Source organism: Echinops telfairi, unplaced genomic scaffold (genome assembly GCF_000313985.2).
Source record: "Echinops telfairi isolate 266 unplaced genomic scaffold, ASM31398v2 ScPeMD7_7468;HRSCAF=8506_0, whole genome shotgun sequence".
NCBI classification, from domain to species: Eukaryota; Metazoa; Chordata; class Mammalia; order Afrosoricida; family Tenrecidae; genus Echinops; species Echinops telfairi.
The window spans coordinates 65,022,668-65,029,860 of NW_022111369.1; positions in this window are offsets into that span (position 1 = coordinate 65,022,668).

The window sequence follows — 7,193 nt, forward strand, 5'->3', positions numbered from 1 at the left end:
AATAGTATTATAACATCCCAGACATAGCTTCAACAGTTATAACTCATGGCCAATCTTTTCCATCTCTGTCCACCCACTCTCCAATTATTTTGAAGCAAATCTCAGACATAATATGATTTTTATCCACAAATATTTCAGGGCATAATTTTTAAAATAAAGGTTTTTTGTTGTGTTTTAAACACAACCATAAGGTCACAATCATATCTTTAAAACCTAACAACAATATTCAGACACGCTGTTGCTGGCAGAAACCACAGGGATGCGACAGCTTTCCCCTTTAGCCCAGCAAGCCTTCATCCATTCACAGCACTGCAGTTTAGAGCAAACGTCTGGGAAGCCCTTCTTAGAGGCTTGATTCTGTGGCATGAAGCTTTACTGCAAAGCGTTATCCCATTTAATCTTTGTAAGATCTTTGCAGGATTAAGGGAGACATTGCAGACGGAGAGTTGGAGGGGGATTGACTGAGATAGTACATGTAGTCACCACGCATCTGTCCGTCTGTCGTATTGTGCATGTTACTGTGATGCTGGAGGCTGTGCCACAGTCTAGATTTCAAATTCTAGCAGAGACACCCAGAGTAAGCATGTTTCGGTGGGGTTTCCAGACTACGACAGACTAATAAGAAAGGCCTGGTGGTGGTGGTGCTATTAAGTGGCATCAAGTAGGTTCCAACCCATAGGGACCCTATGCACAATAGAATGAAACAGTATCCAGTCCTGGTGAGCTAATTCTAAAAGTTAGCTCATGAAAACTTTAGGGAACACAACAAACTATCACCTGGGATAATGCAGCAAGTTGAGGACCCAAGGATGGAAGGCACTCAAAAGACACAATGGCTGCAACAGTGGACTCAAGACGGTGACGGCAACATTAGTTTCTCTGATGTGGGAGGCTGTCATGAGTTGGAGTCAATCTGATGTCAACAACAACAGGCAAGTCAAGTGCATAAATCCAGGACTTATTATAGACAGAGCACTTCATACACAGTCATCTTTGTATGAGAGAGAGACCCAAGACGACTTCATCCATAGGCTAGGCAGGGTGGGTTCTCTTTTTCGGGGAATTGAAAATAAGATTAGTTAGTTGTGCAGAAATGAAGTGTTCAGTTGTATAGACTAGAGCCAGAGAGTTCTGCATGCTACCCCAAAAGCCCTGCATCAGTCAAGTTGTGAAGAAGCAGAAGCCCAGGGCAAAGCAGAGATACTGGTAAAGGAGGACCAGGCATAGATGTATAAAAAACACAACATCAAATGATCCTAGAGCAAGACTGTTTGAATGAGAGTGTTTGCTTGGCACTCCAGCTTCTTACGCTTGGCTCTCCTTCAATCATATTAACAAGAGTTGACCTACCATCACAACAATCAATTTTAGGACATTTTCTTCTTTCTTGTACTCATTCTTTCTTTATTTATTTTTGAAACTTAATTCAGTTTATTTGGAATAACCTCTAATAAACTCTGTCTCGAAATTAGACCCTCTTTTGCCCCTACCACAGATATAAATGCTGTCATTGGCTTGGGCCACACAGTGGACCAGACAGTGTGAACAGCTACCTAAATTCTTTTCCAGATCACTTTCAGGATTATCACTCTCTGCCTTTTACCAAAGGACTAGACGAGGCAAACTCCTATCCCTCTACTACTTCTGTAACACATACTTAGGTGTGCCATTCTGCTAATTATTTCTTTTCTAAGGAGAGGAACACAGATTTAGGTTCCTCTAAAAGACTTGTGTACTCTTTCTACGCCCTCAACAGTCCACAGGCAATTAGAACCCTTGTTGGTGATCTTTAAATGCTCCCCTGCCCCCAGCCCGAAAAAGACCCATATATTGGACTTTTTCCCGCCTACTTTGGGTCTACAGGAGGCTCCCTCCTTGCCACACTGACTCTCAAAGGTTCCTGACTACTTCCTAGCCAGTCTCAATATTTCTATCAGGAGATTAGTAAGGAAACCAATCACAACACTACAGAGTATTCTTCCTAGAAGGGCCCGCAAAAGAAACATATTTCAAGGCTTATGTGGAGCCAACTCATATTCATTCATGTTGATCCAACATGTATCAAAGTAAGACTGTGCTCCATAGGGTTTTCAATCACAGAAGCTGAATTATATGAAGAAGAATGCTGCGTCGGTATTGAAGGAAGGCTTATTAACACACTATGCAGATGACACAACCTCGTTTGCTGAAAGGGAATAGGACTTAAAACACTTGATGAAGACTCAGGATTGCAGCCGACAGTAAGGGTTACAACTCAATGTAAAGAAAAATCAAATCCTTACAACTAGACCAATAGGTAACAGAGTGATAAAAGGAGAAAATGTTGAAGTTGTCGAGGATTTTGTCTTCCATGGCTCCACAATCAATGCTTGTGGAAGCAGCAGTCAAAAGATCCAAAGACGTGCTATATTTGGCAAACTGCTGCACAAGACCTCTTTAAAGTGTTGAAAAACAAGGATGGTACTTTGAGAACTGAGGTGCCCTGGCCCAAGCGATGGTATTTTCCATTGCTTCACATGAATGTGAAAGCTGACCATCTAATAAGGAAGACCAAAGAAGAATTGACGCATTGGAATTATGGCTCTGGAGAAGAATATTGACCGTACCACGGACTGCTAACTGGACACACTGATCTGTCTCGGAAGAAGTACGGCCAGAGTGCATCTTAGAGGCAAGGATGGCAAGACTTCATCTTACATACTTTGGACATATTGTTAGGCGAGACCAGTCCCTGGAAAAGGACATCATGCTTGGTAACGTGGAGGGGTAGCGAGAAAGAGGAAGGGCCTCAACGAGATGGATTGACATCATGCTGCAATGATGGGCTCAGGCTTAGGAACAACGACAAGAATTGCACAGGACTGGGCAGTGTTTTGTTCTGTTGTATGTAGGGTCATCATTCTTGTACTCATTGTTATTAGTTCCCCATTTCCATCCAACCTTCCAACCACAGCGTTAAGAAACCATGAAACTGGTTACTGTTTCTATGGATTTGCCTAGTCTAGATTTCATTGATCCAGCCACTGGTCAATCCATCTCGTCCAGGGCCTTCCTCTTTTTTTGCCACCTCTTCACTTTACCAAACATGATGTCTTTCTCCAGGGACTGGTATCTCCTGACCATATGCCCAAAGTATGTAAGACAAAGTCTTGCCATCCTTGCCTCTAAGGAACCCTGGCCTTCTTCCAGTACAGATTAGGTTGTCCTTTTCACAGTCCATGGTAGTTTCAATATTCTTCTCCAGCACCACAATTCAAATGCATCTAATTCTTCTATGGTCTTCCTCATTCAATGCATATGATGCAATGGAGAGTACCATGGCTTAGTCCTCAAGGAAACATCCTTGCTCTTCCACATTCGAAAGTCTTGTGCAGCAGATTTACCTAATACAACACATCTCTTGATATCTTGGCTGATCTCTTGCTCTTCTAGGAGCATTGATCATAGCTCCAACTAAGACTAAATCTTTGACAACTTCAACTTTTTCTCCAATTATCATGATGTTACCTATTGCTTCAGTTGTGAGGACTTTGGTCTTCCTTACATTGAGTTGTAATCCACACTGAAGGCTACAATCCTTGATCTTCATCAGCAAGTGCTTCAATTCCTCCTCACTTTGAGCAAGCAAGCTTAACCTAACACTATCTGCCAGAATCGACTTTACAATACTATCTGTTAACAAGGCTATTCACTTCCCTCAGCTATGGGCAGAAGAGATTCACTATAGTCTTAGTCCATGTGTGGACCCTGAAAATGATTTGGGGCCAAGCATTAGGGCTTCTGCAAACTAAGTGTTCACATGAAACTAGGGGTTCACAATTTAAGTTCCAATATCATTTCCTCCTTCAAATTTGAACTTTAGTATATAAAATCCTTGGATCACACAAGCTGGTGTGCTTCTTCCATGTGGACTTAGTTGAAGTCTCACTTAGATGGCTGCTTGTCTGAAGACAAGGCTTTAAGACCCCACATGCTACTCTTTCTGATAGACAAGTACCATTAGTTTCTTCACAAAGTTGGATTTTAAACCTTTTTGTTGTTGTTGTTAAGTTCATCTTATTGGGGCCTTTTATGGCTCTTATTTTAAACATTTGTAAATTATATTTTCTCTATAGACTCCTCACAGTTTGCTACTGATTCTCATTGTCACATAATAATAATCTGAAAATACATTCATAAATGTAGGGAGATGTAAAATTACCACCATATATATTATGCTTTTAACCTTTACATGTTTACATATTAAACTAGTTGTCTAGTCGATCCCGACTCGCAGTGACTCTGTAGGACAGAGTAAAGTGGCCCCACAGGGTTTCCAAAGCTGTCATCTTTACAGAAGGTAGCCTGGTGGGGCAGGGTTAGCATTTGGCTACTAATCAAAAGGCTGAATTTACAAGTGACCAGCCAGTAGTGGGAAGAAAGAAAAGCAGTCTGCTTCTATTAACACTATCAGTCTTGGAAACCCCGTGGGGCAGCTTTGCTATGTCTTACAGGGTTACTCCGGGTCGAAATAAACTTGGTAATGGGCTTGGTTTGTTTGATTTAATATTTATGTGAGCCAACTGTCACATCTTTCTCCTATGGTGCAGCTGAAGGGTTTAAGTTCTCAGTTAGCAACTAGGCACTTTAACCAGTGTCCCAGAAGAACTCCTTGCTTGACTTCTTGGCAGTCCTTAAAGTTGGAGATTTAGGTTTCCAGCAGACACACGTGACTGAAACAAGTGTGCTAATACTCCCTCTGGAAATGCGCAAAGTTTTGAAAGGTGTTCACTTTCTATCACTTGGATAAAGCTGATTTTATGGATCTAATCAGGTGGATCTGGTCCCTATAATTTACCAAAGCCACGTCCTGCTTCCACCCCCATGCACTAAATCCTCCTGGAATGAGGCTAGCATACGGAGCCTGTGGCCCCCAGCCCACCCCCAGAGAACACTGCATTCGGATGGTCCCTCTGAAAATGAGGTCAAGACACTGAAAAGTAAAGGTAGAAGGCATTGTTCAACCCTCCTGCCAGAAGATTTGTAGATCTGCACGGGCAAAATGACATCTATATGCAAGGACTGTTTACAAAAAATAGGGGAAAGCAGTTTTACAGTGAAAAGGACAATTTCTTAATGGCATTTAATGAAATCTGAGCCCAGAAAGGGCTGCACTCTCCCTTCGGTCTTAATTTCCATGCATTACAAGAGAAAACTGTCCCAGTTACAACTTTTTGGTTGAACATCTGGGCTGGTTACTCTGCCCCCCCCCTTTTAGTCCTTTCCCAAGAAATCTTTTATGCACAAAAACATCTAGTGGTTTTCTTTGGGCTTAAGGAAAAAAAAAAAGCAGCAGCAAAGGAAAGGAAAAGATCCAATTATAAAGTAGGTGTTCTCCACAGCAAGAAGGCTGATGAAAACCATACCCTCCGATAGGAAGTTCAAAGACAGAGCATGGCAGGCCAGAGCTCACCCACCTGCTATGGAAACATGTCACACTCCTACGAGGTCCAAACCACTGACAAGACGGCCATTATTCATGAGCGCCTCAGCTCCCAGCGCTCCATCAGACACCAGCGTGCCCCAGCTGCTGCGAGGCCCAGCCAGGGCTGAGATCTGCCTAGCACTGGGTCTGCATCACTGTACAGAGCAAAGGAGCTAGTGAAAGTATGAAGAAGAAAATGTGGGGGTGGGAGTGGTGGTGGTGAGGCCGGCAACCAATCAGTCACAAAAGAAGCAATTTTGAAAGCTTTCAGACAGGGAAGAAGGGGGGAGAGCTGCCAACGCTAAGCATTGGAGTAGACTTCTCAGTCAAATGGGATGAACCTTTATACCCTTCTGGAGCAAGTAGGTAGCATTCTCTATGCTGGCCCAGAGTGGCTGCACTTCGGTTTCGCCAATAGGCTTCTTTTCCCCTCGTGCCTCGTTTGCAGGACAAACGATTTCTACATTCAGCAGCAAAGTAGAATATAGATACAATAAATATGGTCATTATACTCCTATAAGTCCAGTGGTTACACTTTTAGTTGCAATCAGCAAGGCTAGCAGTGCAACACCACCAGCTGCTCCGAGGGAGAAAGACGTGGCCTGTAAGGGATATAGTCTTGGAAACTCACAGGGACAGTTCTATCTCCCTGCCCTATAGGGCTGCTAAGAGTTGGCAGAGAGCTGTGACTGTTGAGCAGTCCAGTAGAAGTCATACTACGATTGCTCGAGGTACACTGCCTTGAAGAAGCTTAGGGCTACAGGCCAGGGACAGGATGCATACTGTCCAGCAATCTAACACCAGTGTCATACAGCTTACATCATAGTCCCCTACAGTGAGAACAACTTGTCTTTGTTTGAGGAAATTGAGCAGTTGGAGTTCCATCTGTAGGCAATCAGTCCAATTGTGATGATATTCAATTCTAAGGTTTCACATTTTCACAATAAAAATGATATGAACATGGGGGTTTTCCCCAAACAGTTACTTTAGCATTGTTGTTAATTAACTGTACTTCATAAAAAACTAACGATAGCCTTGATAAGAAAGGAAATTCCTGAATACCTCATTGTGCTCGTGCAGAACCTGCACCTAGGTCAAGAGGCAGTAGTGCAAACAGAACAAGAGAATACTGCATGGTATATAATCAGAAAAGGTGTGCATCAGGGTGGTATGTTTGCATCATACTCGGGGTTTAGATAGTCTCCTCTTTTCTTGTACCCACATTCAATCTTTATACTCAGAAAAGCTGGATCATATAACGAAGAACATGGCATCAAGTTTGGAGGAAGGGTTATTAACAATTGTGCAGATGACACAACCTAGCTTGCTGAACGTGAGGAGGACTTGAGGCACTTGCTGATGAAGATTAGGGATTGCAGCCACCTTTATGCAATTCTTTCTTAACAACTCAATGTAAAGAAAACCAAAATCCTCACAACTGGGCCAATAGGGAACATCAAGAATAGAAATTGTGAAGGATTTTGTCTTGTTTGGATCCACAATCAATGCTCATGGAAGCATCAAGGGATAAAATAATGCATAGCATTGGGCAAATGTGCTTCACAAGACTTCTTTAAAGTGTTGAAAAGCAAGGGTGTTACTTTGAGGACTAAAGTACACCTGACCTATGTGCATATATTTATAGATTTAGTATTAAGGTAGCAGAAGGACATTGGGCCTCCACTCAAGTACTCCCTCAATGCAAGAATACTTTCTTCTATTAAATTGG